Source organism: Tachysurus vachellii, chromosome 2 (genome assembly GCF_030014155.1).
Source record: "Tachysurus vachellii isolate PV-2020 chromosome 2, HZAU_Pvac_v1, whole genome shotgun sequence".
In the NCBI taxonomy this organism is placed as follows: Eukaryota; Metazoa; Chordata; class Actinopteri; order Siluriformes; family Bagridae; genus Tachysurus; species Tachysurus vachellii.
Genome location: NC_083461.1, coordinates 10414482 through 10429805, shown reverse-complemented (window position 1 = coordinate 10429805; position 15324 = coordinate 10414482).

The window sequence follows — 15324 nt, the reverse complement described above, 5'->3', positions numbered from 1 at the left end:
GTTTCAGTGTAAGATTTCTAAGCTTTTAATGTGAAAACTGCAAAAAAAACATTTAATTAAGAATGCAATTTAACAATTTATTCCTTCTGACTCCTGACAAGTAGCTGTAAATAAAAGCTTTCTCTTTTCATGACAAAACTTTTCATGACAAAAAATTGACAAGCTCTTTTTCATGGAAAAACATAAAACATTACTCTCGGCAGAAAAATATCATATTTAAGCAATAAACCTTTTCCTGTAGGGATTGTATTTATTAGTGGTGGTTGTGAAGTGTCTGGATGGGTGTTTTCGATGGGAGCTGAAGGATGCATGTTGTGAGGGTGGGGGAGCTAATCTCGGTGCTGGAGTATAAATTTTAAAAATAGATAGAAATGCCATTAAATCTCATTCTGTATCACACAGAGCAGAGAAATATAGAGGAATTGACAATCTCAAGCATGCTTATGCGACAGAGTCCTGATTTAACATTTATCACTGCTTGGATAACAGTGACAGTGCTACTAGAAATCAATGGCATGTTGCATGCTGTAGCTGAGGCTGAGTGTAAACATAAATCACACACAGGTAACCCACTTGTGCCTTTAAGTGGTATTAATTTTTGTTTTAAGTAGAAAAAGGGGAAAAGGAAAGTATGTATGTAGTGATGGTAGAGCTGGTATTTTGGGTTGTGGGAATAGTCTTTAGATAGCTCCAGGATCGAAATGCACCACAGCCTCCACAGATGCTTAATGAGTTCCTCCACTTCGGGCATGGGGTGAAGGTGTTGAAGAAGTCAGACACCTCGTTTAGCTGCCAAATTTCATTATAGAAGCAGGGGTTCCAGACTGGCCTCCATGAATATGAATCCTGAACTACAGACTCATACCATATGGTTGTGCTACCTCTTCACTTCCCACTTCTCATAGGAGTGGAGTAAGGGCTTTGGGAAAACAACTGGACTTTTGGACAGTTGTTGTGATGTGCATTTATAATCTGGAAGCAGAGGCATATATTCATCACACAATAATCACTAAAAAAACACAACATAATAGCATAGAACAAAGGCTTGGTAAAGTCAGAGAAGGCACTGCTGAGCATATGTCTGGAGCATGGTGTGTAGAGCTGGGGATTGTTGTTTGTTTGTTGGTTTGTGTGTTCTGAGAATTGGGGGTCAAAGATGGTGCTGACCTAACAGGTATAAGTGGACATCTAATACAGATCTAGAGAGAGATCTAAAGTGCAGACAAAATCGAGAAATAAACCAATGTCAGGACAAAAGCAGAGACAAGACCAGAATCAAAATGACAACACATGACATGGACTCAAAGCAAACGCGTGCAGTTTTCTTCATACTGGATATCATGCTCACTTGTGACAGATTCGATTTATGTCTGGCTTTCTGGATTTGTCACACTCAGAACAAACCATCACAATCTCCAACTACTGGAACACATATCTCAGTCAGATATTTAATGTTTCTGTCAAAATAGCACTGGTCAGTGCAAACATTTCAATACGAAAAATCAAAACATTTAAATAAGATATTTTTCCTAAAATATTTTTATATCCCATGGATTAATCTTTTATTTGTGACTGAAGTCCTAGAGATATAAATCCTTTTGTAAAACATTTTTCTATGATTTACAGGGTTGTGCATGGCATACTTATTCAGCATATTGGATTTAGGATCTTGAACCTGCATTGGCATCTACAGAACTGCATACTGTATACATTCCATAAATCTGACCGTAGCCATAGGATTTTTGCTGGAAACATGCAAAAAATTCTTCTCCACAGCGTCCTTTACCTCTAATGTTCTTAGTAAATGATTCTTAGGTCTATTTCTCTAAGCTCCTGCAATTCAGCACTGGACATTTACTGTAATATAAACTTTTATTTTAGACTTGGTCTAACTGAAATTATTATAGACTTTATACTTTTTTGTTTTTTTCAAATCACTTTTATGGTTTATAAAATTGATGTTTGTTTTCATGTTATAGACTTATGTTTGACCTGTCTATTTTTGTACAACACTTTTTGGCAAGTACAGTTGAGTTTAAATATGCTCCATAATAAATTTACCTTACTTATGTATTTATTTGCTTTCCTCTCTGGGGGCTTCATTGAAGATTTTATTGTTGAATCAGTGCTCCTCTTACTCATGTATGGTAGCTGTGAAGTAAACCAAGAACTTATTGATATGCTTGAGGATAAGTTTCTGGGAAACAAAGGAGATGCACAGGGGCAAGCAGTGATGTATTTCCCTGTATCCACCATCTCTGCTCAACTGTTGGATCTCTTTCCTTGTTCTCTGAACAATCCACTAGTCTCAGAGGCTTGATTTAGTCTTATCTCCAGCTTCATCTGACAAAGATGTACCCTTGTTTTGAATGTCTATGGTTCCACATATATGGTGTTGGAGTTGGTTTTTTTCTGGTATATCAGGACCTGCCTTCGAGGTCTGGGTTCACATTATCCAGTGAGATGAGTATTTCAGCCTCTGAGTTTTTAAGGGCATAGTGGTAGTCATGTTAATTAATAAATAAACGTAAACCTCTTCTAGTTTAGGCATCACCGACCCTAGATATGGATATTTGGATCACTATACAGACAGAGGAATTGCAATAGATCTCTAATACAAGTCTAAGCAGTTCTCAACTGCTGTTTTAAAGACCATTATGCCAATGCAGGTCTCTTTTTTCTACTTTGTGTAAACTTAAGGTTTAATTATGTTTGTGAACTCAAGTGAATGTGTGACCTTTTCTGAGATGAAATACAGTCACACAAGATATATTTCTTATATTTCAAGCTTTCTCAAGAAATAGAAAAAGAAATGTACTGTTACACCCAAAATTCTATTTACTGATCCTTTGTAGGAGCGCATTCCTCTGTTGTTAAACATTTAAGTAAGCATTGTTAAATACAAGAAACCCAGCTCATAAGTACGTCATGGAAAAGGTAATTAAAGAATAATGGGTCCTGCTGAAAACCGATCAATCTACAAGAAATCTAATAATGGGTTTTGTCATGGGACTAATGATCATGGGTCTAATGATTTGAATCAACGAATCAATTTTTATCAATTATAATTGATTAGAAAGCAATTATTATCAATTATAAGTGTTATGAAATGGATTATTATTGAACATATAGGCAATTATACAAAATTGTATATATTTGTTTTGTTATAATGTGTACAAAATATTTTATAATATTTGTGATTTGCCTATAACTTTGTTTCTTGCTATTGTCCTTCTCTTTATTAATAATAAGGAATTAATAGTAGTTCTGTCTCAGCTTCTGAATGGTTTTGGAAGGCTACTAAATTTTATTGCGTTGTATATTATAGTGTCATAACAGATTCAGTGCTGTTAAATGATATCAAATTGCATTGTACTGTACCATATCATAGATTTAATAGCAAATACCAAATCGTTGACTTAACAATAGTAAACGTAACCTATTGTGGGGAATGCTGAGGTTTACACCTCTGATTCATAGAAATTGTGCCAAATTAAGCCATCACGTGTAAGAAATCTACTTTCACAAGTGTCAAACTCTGAAAGAAAAGTTCACACTTACTTAATCTTCCATGTAACTTATTTCACAATATTCCCCCGTTTCCTGCAATAAAAACACCCACTAAATACACACCCCAACCTTTAGCTATAAATCCTCCTAATCCTCCTCATGTGGTTTCTCTAAGCATGAAGGAAAGGCTTTTTGTATCTCTGATGCTGTTGCACTCTTGGTTTTGGACTGCATACAGCCTTGTGTTACTGAGGGGAGTAGAAAAACTCCAGATGGCTCTGCTTGTTCAAAGCTCAGCACACCGTGACAAACACCTTCCCCAGCTGCTCCTCTCATTCAGGAATGCCGCAGGATACAGAAGCCTGGCTCGGGGATCTCATCCCCACTTATACACTCACAACCTCCATCATCTCCATCACTTCACTTTCATTACAGTAGAGTGGAGGCTGATGTTACACACATTGACTAGTAGACCGCAGAGCAGTTGTGGTCGGTAACCTTCTACATTTCTTCTTACTGGTTTACTTTGTACTTTAGGAATGTAGTCCTGCTCATAAATGTTATACCTGCACAATCAACATCTTGTTTTGTGCATTTTATTTGGTAAGTTATTACCTGCAGAGGGAAAAACCACTAGCTAGCTCCTTATAAGAAAATTAATTAGGTGTCGGTTTATTTGAAAAAAAAAATCAATGATTGTACAGTATCAACAGAAGGGGAAAATCTGATGTGGGAGTTGTCCAATTACTCTATTTACTATGGAAACATTAATAGAAGCAAAAATTAATTTTTCATTGTTCTTTGCTTTGCTAGCAAACCCAGAGGTTTATACATCTGTGCTACTTTGCAATAAATCAAGCGTTTCACAAATGGTGATATGATTTATATATATATTTTTTATAATCATCTATTTTGCAGGTGTAACAGACACCAATCCTCAGATTTCAAGGTTCATTATTCATTGTGACCATGAGTCTGACACATTAGGTGCTATTGTTGTCACTTTAGAAAGTGGCAATCAAACCTATAGACCTCACCTTTAATTCTGACAACATAACTGGCCCCTTCCTGAGTGTAAGAACTGTCAATACGCAATACACAGACACGCAGACACACAAAGACACACGGGTGTCTCATTCTTTCATCAGAAAGCCTAATCATGGCTGACTTACTTCCTACTCAGGAATCGTCAACAGGTCTATAGAATAACCAACAAAGGCCTTTTATAATGTTGATAAAAGAGCAGATTTGCTTTAGCCTTCTGTGATACCAGGATCCAGGTTTATGATGGAATTCATAGTTGATTTCAACTTTTGGAAGAAAAAGTAACTTGCATAATATCATGCCCAAAGTAATGAAAGTCATGGTTGTAGGAAATACCTAAAGTTAGAAGCTTTACACTTTTAAAATCCTCATTTCACTCACCGGTCTAACTTATACTACTTAGTTTGTTTTTCCACAACGCTCTAGGGCCACTGGTTTGTTTCCCTATACAGTATGTGCTAAGTCTGGGTAAAGACATGGTATTAGCTTCCACTGCTATGAATGATGAAACACTCCTATACAGTATGTTTCAGCAAAGCCAGATAACAGACACCAGCTCAGTGATGAGCTGAGTTGGATGGCCAGTACCTTCCTCCTACTTAAATCTGACAAGACAGAAGTACATCTACTAAAACTGTGGGCAGGTTGAAGTAAACTTTCTGGTGATAAATTACTGATTGGTGGACTTTCAATGCAGCAGTGAAAGACCTTGGTGTGATTGTTGATTCAGCTTCTCATCTAAATCTCATGTAATTTGAAAATCTCATTCATCTCAAATATATTCTATTCTATGCAATGTAATGGATTTACATAATATGTAATCCAGTTAATCCAGAATGCAGAAGCCAGAAATTTTATGTAAATCCCCCCCCCAGGAAAATTTCAAACAGATTCTAAAATATTACTAATGAACTATATATCACTGATTTGTGCAGTTTTTTTTTTTTAAATAAATATTTAAATATTCTTCTTTTCAGAGTCCTTTTCAGAAAAATCTCTCAAGCTATGATAACCTTTCTGCATTGGACTTTTCTAATCATTTATTGTTGAGTCAGACATTTTGTTAAAATCCTGGTGTTCTGTGACATAGAGAATTGGGATGTTTCATGCTGTTGTCCCTTTTTTGCCGCATGATCTCTCATGTTTTTCTGATGGTGGAATGGCTGGCTGCTGTTCTGTTTCACCGTGCTCTAAAGCCTGAGTTACCCTCTGACACTCCTTTTTAGTTAGACTGTCATAGCTAGACATTCGAGAGTCTCTCCTGATGCACATCATTTTAAACCACTGTACAGTACGTTAAGAGCACACCTAATATGTTCCCCCCTCTCTATAGAGCTGAGCTTGCATTCCTGATCCACACCAGGAATCCACATTGTGGCTCCTTTTACATTCTGGACTTCTACTCTGTTCCTTTATTTTATTCATCTGAGACTTTCTGCTGTTGTTAATGAGCCTACGTGGATACTGTAAAGACGCGAACATTCCAAAATCAGTTTAGACCCAAGTCCCACTTTCGATTTGTTCTCGCCTGGATACTGTAGATTTGTAACTAAGAACTGCTGATGTGAACATAAAGAACTTCTTCTTCTTATACCAGGATCTCCGTTCATCACACTTTATCCTGTTTGTCTTTACACTTTACGCTACAACTTTCATTGTATTTACTACATTGATTTGAAATTCCACTATACACAAAAATGGATGCATTTCATTTTGAGTCAAATTCCTTTCAGAGGTAATTTTTGACATCTTTGACAGTTCTCTTTGTCACTGTTGCCTCTGGCTTTCTCATTAGGGATCTGTACCTACAGGACTTCTCTAAAGCTGCTTTGTTAAAAAATCGACACAAAAAATAATAAAACAGTATTAAAAATAGACTAATGTTTATTAGTCTTTGAGGTTGGCACAAATAAGAATGGATAAATCGTATTTTATATTCCATGCTGTTTAGATTGCCCATGTATGTACATACATATGCATACACATATGCAATTACTCAATCAAGACCAACAACGCTTGCCTTGCAATTTATAATGACTATAAATGCGAATGTAAAATGGTAAAGAGTTTTCCAACAAACTCATGGATTTCATGTTTGCCTTTAAATAATGGCAGCTCAATTGTGCACCGAAGGAGAACATCATTAAAACGAGCCCATTTTTCTCAGATTGACTGGTGCATGACGTACATGTTATATTGGCATGGAAAATTATGAAGCATTATAAAGAAGATACTCTGGAGCCCATTAAAAGCCTGTTACATATTTAACCTTTCCAATTTCCCGTGCCTCTGTAAAGCGTTTCAATTTTTGCAAATATAGCATCCATTCCAATGAAAGATTTCTTACCATTACAGACCGGAGCAACAGAGTGAAAGGTTTTCAGAAGTGACAGTCTCACTAGATTTACAGTAATATTTACTAAAATACCCAAACTCATTGCTGTGGTACTTCCATTGCAACAGTGTCTAAACTAACCGGTTAATATTATCAGCGTTCTGCTTTGGAGCTTTTGCTTTGGTGATTTTATAGTCACTAATGAGCAATTACAAATTGCAAAGCTCAATATTCCCTGAAGCAATATGACCAAATGATACACTGTCAATCAGAGACACCTATAAGTACCTGATCTTTTCTATTAACCACATGAGCACAATTAACAAGGTTAGAAGGTTAATTAGAAGCACTTTGTTTACAACATTTCAGGCTGAATATTTCCATGCCAGAATGCTTTTTTTTCAGAATGTTCTTGCTTTGAGCTCTCACCACTAAAGGTGCCACGAAACTGAAAACATGATCATGTCATTGTGTATATATTTTGTATGCATGGCCAAATAGACTCACTCTTTAAACAACTCACAATTTCTTTAAACAACTCAGTGTTTTATCTCATATGTTTGTTTTCTTATATGTATATTTATGTAAAAAAAATAACCATTTCCTTTACCTTTACAAAATATAAGCTGAAAATGAGATTATATAGATACATACAAAACCCGTACTGTTCCATATCAATCAGCCTAAATTGCAAAGAAAGGGATTTTGTCCTCCCAGCTAACCTCCATTTGCATTCCTCAATGAGTCCTCAAGGCTACTACTGACTACAGTGCACAGGTGACCAGGTCTCCTCCCCAGATGCATGCATTAGTAATCTGTAGGCAAGTGTGGAGAGGAAGAAAAGGAGTGAGAGAGGGTCTCATTGCACTCAGCAAACATCAACAGGCATGTATCATCTTCATTGACCTTATCAGAGCAGTGCTCATCGGGGGCCGGCACTCTGGGGCCCCCCTGACTGGTTTCAGCACTGTCTCAGCCTTATTAGTGTGCTGCAGGCATTTTCGTATCGTCATGGCATTCTCCTGCTCATAAACAATGAAGCAGCATTGGGACACTCGGACTAGAGCAGATATGATGTTAAGGGATAAACCAATACAGACACAAAACCACAATTATCTAGCATAACCAGTGCTTTCAATTCCCAGCAATAATGCTTAATTTAATTCAATTTATTTTTAAGTTTTTTCAGAAATGTTGGTATATATATATATATATATATATATATATATATATATATATATATATATATATATATATATATGTGTGTGTGTGTATATATATATATATATACACATACATATATATATATATATATATATATATATATATATATATATATATATATATATATATATATATATATATATATATAAAACATTTTTTGATAATGACCAAGCCAGTGATGATGGTGGCAAGGAAAATCTCCCTGAGACAACATAGAAAAAAGGAACAACCCAGTTTACCACAACATGCATGAACTCTGCAGATCTGTGACAGCTTCAAATGAAAGACTGGAGTCAGTAATTATGCCAAGTCTTTACAGCTGCAAATGATGTAACTGAGAGGCCGTCCGGAGATACCCTGTAATCAGAAAGCTTACTTCTAGCTGCCTGTGGTGCTAGTACATGTTCTTCTGGCATGTCAGAAATAAGTATGATAAGAAATAAGTAGGCTAAAGCTAATAAGCATCCAGTATCTAATGTCCTTTACACATTTCTCAAGAATGTTAAGCTAGGGTTTCGGCTTTGCTGAAACTGTGTGCCATCAGCATAACAGTGAAAGCTAATACCATTTTAGGAATAATTGTACCCAGTGGGCTTAACTTATATATAAATCTATACATATAAAGGTTTTACATTTTCAAATTAATGTCCAGGTTTTTGAGTGATCTCAAGAATATCATTAGAAAAACCTTTGAAACATCCTCCTCTGCCAGTTAGATGTAAAGTGATGTAAATACTTGGACTAGCTTTATATTTCAGGGACCAGCTTTATTTAATCACAGTCTCATGATAATAGCACCTAAGTGACAGTCAGTAGGCAGTTTAGCTTGAATGTCTGTTCACTGGCCTTAGCTCTGGATTGTCACTAATTAACTAGATCTGCTCTGAGACTTAATACATCTTATACAACTATGCTATGAGGGTTAAGGGCTACCACTCCACTATTACATGTGCCATAAACTCATGTGTCCTACAACCAGAAATTCTACAGACTTCTCTATGGATACTTGATGAAGAAGAACAAACTTGTTTGATGCATGATGCAGAAAGGGTTGAGTTCTCTAACGCCAGAGTTGGAAGTTTGCTAACTCTGCCTAAGGCATCCAGAGTTTTCCTACAGAACCTGCATGTTGCTTTTATTTTATATATAGCATCTGAATATAAACTTTTAATATTGCAAACTTCTCCATCTGAGAGCTGACTCTTTCACACTTACCATAAAGAATTTAACCATATAGAAAGAATTAATTAACATTCTGAACTCAGTAAGAAATCAAGCTGAATGTTTTACATCTTAAATGTGCCTAAGTCAAAGCTGTACTGATGATTTTAGACAGATTATATTTGACATTAGTTGTAAAAAAAATAAATAAAAAATACTAGTGCAAAACTACTGTGGCATTGTTATTATTTTGTCTTAAATATGTGCACTGCATAAAGGAACTGATTCTGTAATTAAACTCACCAAAAATTATGTTTCTCACACATACACATTTCATCAAAAGTTTAGTGTAGCTTTAAAAATTAAGGACCACTGCTGTCTTTAAACTTTATTCATCATGTACCTTCCCATCCAAACGATGCATATTAAAAGTACAAAAATATCCTTGATGGTCACAAGGAAAAAATGTCCTTTGCTACATCTATTCCTGAGAGTACAGTCACCCATTACTACTTTTGGTGATATTTTTTCAGTTATTTGAGATATAGCTTTGGAATTACACTGCTGGGCATGGAGCAATTATACTAATGAAACTTTATATATACTCCTGAACAAAATCTTTAGGTTGTAATTACTTCTTCAGAATGCCAATAGAAGAAACAAGAGAAAGAGACAAAAAATAGAGAGTAGGCAATTTATTGTAAACTGCATTTAAACTCAAACAGGCTGGTCATCAGCTGATCAAAAGTTTAAGACCATAGGCTTTAAAAAGTCAAATCTGTGCAACAATATGGCTTATTTATGGCAATATGTCATTTAATGGCAAAAGCAAAAACGCTTTCTGTTTTTGAATGTGGCAGAATTGTTAAGCTGCACAAGCAAGGGCTCTCACAATGTGCCATTGCTGCTGAGGTTGGATGCAGTAAGACAGTCATTTAAATTTCTTAAAAGATCCTGAGAGTTATGGGACAAAAAAATCCCAAGGAAATTTCACCTGCACTGAGCCGAAGGATCCGACGGGCTTTCTGTAAAGACACAGGCTGACCCTCAACCCAAATTAAGGCCATTACTGATGCTGACTGTAGCCCAATAAGCATAAGACGGCATCTGCAAGAGAAGGGCTTAAAGAACAAAAAACGTTTTCGAAAGCCACGTCTCCTCCCACACCACAAACCTTTCCATTTGGAATTTGCAAGGGAGCACCAAACATGGGATTCTTTGAAAAATTTTACATGGACGGTCCTGATGGCTTCCAACGATACTGGCATGACAAGGAGATTTTACTAGAGATGTTTTTTACCTGGCAAAGTGGAGGAGGCTTCATCATTATCTGGGGTGCTTTTTCCTTCAATGGGAAAATGTAGCAGCTTTCATCCCTCTTGACTGAGGGCAATCGTCTGTGTGGTAATAACTGGGTCTTTCAACAGCATAACGCCTGCCTGAGGAACTACTTCTTCCAGGACAATAACATTGCTCTTCAGGACCATCGTGCGTGTTCCCCTTATCTAGATCTTGAGAACGTTTGGGGATAGATGGCAAGGGAAATTAACAAAAATGGACATCAGTTCCAGATTGTAGATGCTGTTCGTGAAGCCATCTTCACCACATGGAGCAATGTTCCCACCAGCCTTCTGGAAACAGTTACATCAAGCATGTCGAAACCAGTGTTTTGAAGTTATCAACAAGAACGGAGAGGCTACTCACTACTGAGTCCTTTTTTGACACTTTTAACTCTGTTGTGGGTATTTTTGGGCTATGGTCTTAAACTTTTGATCAGCTAATGAACAGCCTGTTTGAGTTTAAATGCAGTTTCAATAATTTTCCAATCTCTGTTTTTTGTCTCTTGCTCCTTTTTCTTCATTCTTACAACCTGCTTATGCTTCACCAACACAAAATGCAAATACTTGGAATCTTAAGATTTTGTTCAGCTCATATGGAAATTGTATCATAGTGGATGTTGTGCTACTGTGTTGTGCAGTGGCAGTGGAACTTCTTAGTATTACTGCTAGAATGACAATCAATACATCAGAATTTGCAGATAAGAATGATGATATGCTCAGTAACTAACATGAGAAACTATTGTTTGATTAATACATATTGTGCATGGTAGCTGTGCCTTAAAAAGTAACCAATAAGAATATACTGCACTGTTTATTTGCTTATTTGTGTGAAACATTTATCTAAAACTCCTCACAACTGAGACTGTATGTCCTTGAGCAGTTGTTAGTTAAGGGTCAAACCCAGGACTCCTGGAGTGGTGAGATGGCACTGTGCCCCTGTTTCAGCATCAAAATATATGTCATTCAATGTTTCTAACTCACAAAGAAAAGGCAAATTTAATAAAAACATTAGTTACCCAAACCTTTGATAGACAGTAAAGTTCAACACCTGTAAAGCCATTATGAAGTAGACATGAGCTCATTGTTGCCGGTCTTAAATGCATTCCGAGTTTAGTAAGTCCTATTTTGCATGCAGTTTGTTTTAACTGTCGGTTTTAAAGCAAGTTCACACACAGCTTCATGCTGGGTGATAACTGGGCAGTGGAATACCATTCTCTGAACTCATTTGTGTGATGTATTCACTTTCCTGTTCTGTTCTTTCATGCTGCTTGTCAGTATGTGGCAATAAGGAACATAATTGCTGAGATGAAACAAAATACAGGGCATTTTTGAGTCCAATGCTTGCTTTAGGAAAACTGTCCCTCCAGTAAAATCTCTCTCTCTCTCTCTCTCTCTCTCTCTCTCTCTCTCTCTCTCTCTCTCTCATACTCTTTTTTTCTCTCTCTCTCTCTCTCTCTCTCTCTCTCTCTCTCTCTCTCTCTCTCTCTCTCTCTTTCACACTCACTCACTCTGTGTGTGTGTGTGTGTGTGTGTGTTTTGATAGCCAGGTACACTGTAGGCAGCACAGGGCATGGATGGGGGTGTGCAGGCTCCTCTTCTCCTCTCATTGCTTTATTTGGCTTCATATTTAATGTGCAGCTCTTCAGGCAGCAATGCATCAGGGTTGACCTTAGAAGTGCTGACTGTACAGTGAGGGTGGGGTTGACATGGGTTGCTGCTGTCTCTATCAGCCTCCAATAGTGCCTGTCATAGAGTATATGTTTGAAGAAAGTGTAAGACATTGAGTGTGGGATCAATAGAGTACTGGATCATGTGGGAGCAAAAATGCAAGCATTTTTTAACGGATGGATAAAAAGAAGGAAGAAGGTCAAAGCCCTTTTTACAGTCTATGTGAACAACAGAAAACAAATATAGTATAGATACAGTCTAAATCTATTTTAAAAATAAAATTACATTTTGGTGGATGAGGGAGTCCCAAATGAAACCCAGTCAAAACACTTGGAAAGTGGACATTACAGCACTGTGAAATTCACATATCTCAGCTTTAAAGGTTGGGGTCAGAGTGCAGGGTCAGCCATAAAGCGGCATCTCTGGAGCAGAGAGGGTTAAAGGCCTTTCTCAGGTGTCCACTAGTGGCAGAATTGCAGTGCTGATGCTTGAACCTCAACCTTCCCATCAACAACCCAGAGCCTTAGACACTGAATGAACTGGATGCTCTGGTATTGTTTTACATATGGCAGTACAAAATGCAAGCAGAGTAATAGGAAAGGGAACTGTAAGAGAAATTTGAATGCATCTGGTTACACATTTCCTAAAGTAGTCAATATCACTTCACACAGGTGGGCAGCTACTGTACTGTAGATGCCACCACAGTAAGAAAAAAACAACAACAAATGAGTCCTACCAAAAAGGAGAAAATCAATCTGTTTGCAGTGAATTAATCTACATTACCACTGCATCAACTCCAGCAGCAATCTAGCAGAAACATCCATTATCTTTTGTGTTAGGGACTGTGTTATTGGCTAAGTAAAATGATGTATTGGCTAATAAAAAGACCTGAGCTAGTACACTCGTTTGTTGCTGCTTGCAGAGAACCACACATGTTCCCTTCTTAGAGACTTTGTCCACCCCACTTCCTTCCCCTACCTACACAAATCAAATCAATTGAAATTGATTTTAAGATTATGTGTGTAAAAGGAAATGGGGAAAAAGCACATGGTCAAGCACTGTTTCTTTTTTCTTTTTCTTTTTTTTTTTACAGTGTGCACCTTATGGCCATGAAGCATGCATTTGAATGACTGTGCTGCTGTGTGAAAATCTGCTCTTCATGTTGCGATGCTGTAGAGGGAAGAAGCAGCAAATGGATGACAGGAAATCGAAAAGTAGACAATAGGAAAGAGTTTTATAGTTCAGAATAAAGGAACCAAAAGCATAACAGTGCTTCATATTCCCATTAAAAAACGACAGACTAATTATGGATAATCAATAGCTACATTTATTTGCATGTGAATAGATTTGGATGCAATGGATGTCCTCAAAACCTTTTCACAGTTCAAATAAGAATTGTGAACATTATATTCTCCAATACTTTGAGGTTTAATTGACTATTTTTACCCCAGACATGATAGAAGATCATCTGGACCAGACAAAAGTTTAATTCTTGAACAACTCCATTTTACTATAATACTGTTATAGTAACTCATAACTCCTAGTACAACACACTTGCTGTTGCAATAAATAACTCTTTATCCTGGCCTAGAAAGATCTCAAAACTATGTTATTTAGCTGATCCAGAATCTACAGTATATTTTAAAATAGCATAGCATTACCTGGACCTTAATGCAGTTAAATGTCATTCACCTAGGAGAATTCAATAATTCTGCATGACACACATTGGTGCTGTCTTCTTCTTTGCTCGAACAGCATACACTCCTTTGCTTTATTGTTTGCTCTTTTCAGAATTTAATGCAAAGAGAATAACAAAACATGCCTGAATTCGTTTACACAAGTAAATCTAAGAATGCATTCATGTTAAGCTGTTACTCACTCTCTAAACTGACTCTGATGGACTTTTCTGTCAGTGTTTTATAGCGCCACTCGTTGCTGTCAGGGCTTAATTACCCCCCTGCATCTCTAACGGGGATTTAAATCATTGCTGCAGACAGCCAGGAGAACAGGATGTGTGTTCCTGGAAGCACACTCTGTTTTACAGCCATTGTAGGACAGCACACAGATTGATCATTCAAAGTTTGGAATACTGATCCAAGTCCAGTGGTGGATGTTTAATTAAAATCTGTGCTTACATGCAGCTGAATGTAGTGGTTTGACTGTATTTTTAGGCAACATGTTAGAATGTCTGATAAGGACAACCCAAAGCCTGAGACAGCAAAAACGCAGCCAGACTGAGAGAAATTATATTCAGATGTCTGGTGACAATAGTTTAAATGAGGATTGGCTCAGCTTGTGGCTGAGTGCATTGTGCTTCCTTTACTCGGCATTAAGGAATGGTATTCTGGGAATGTCCTCAGGGTCTTTTGTGAAGAAGCATGATGAATGAAAATGAATCTTTCATGAGATTCTGTGCAGTTGACTGAACCATATATTTTGTTGTGATTTTCAATAACAAAGGAGCAAAATGACATTTTCTTGCCTCGGAGTGAAATTGCACAGCTATTTATATTGTGATTAAAATAGGTGTATGGATTTTTTTCCCCAGCATGTTTCAAAAGATCAAAGGTCATATTAATAGCACAGGCCATGAAAAAAATGGCTTTGTAGGATCAAAATATCATTAACCTTTCAGACCCGTAGCTGTCCTTTAAGAAGTCTATGCCTCCTCCTGCTCGCAGACTTACAAAGCAGGAGCACATAGACAAATAGAAAAGGAGGAAATGAGATGTAATTTGTAAAAAAGTGTCATAAGATGAATTTTTCACCAGCACAATGCATAATGCACAGTGCTCGAGGGGGGACTGTAATACATGCGACTCTGCAGAATTTTCATTTCCAGTGCAGGAATCAAAACCCAGTAATGTTCATGCCAAGATGCTTGTTGCAATAAGCTGTACTGTCCACACCTTTCAATCAGATGCAGATCCATGTGAGTGTGCTTGAGTGAAGTCTAAAGCAAAAACAAGAATAAAACAGAAACACAAACCATGTTATTTGATGCCTCCTTCAACAGTATGCCACTCGCTGCACATGAAGGCA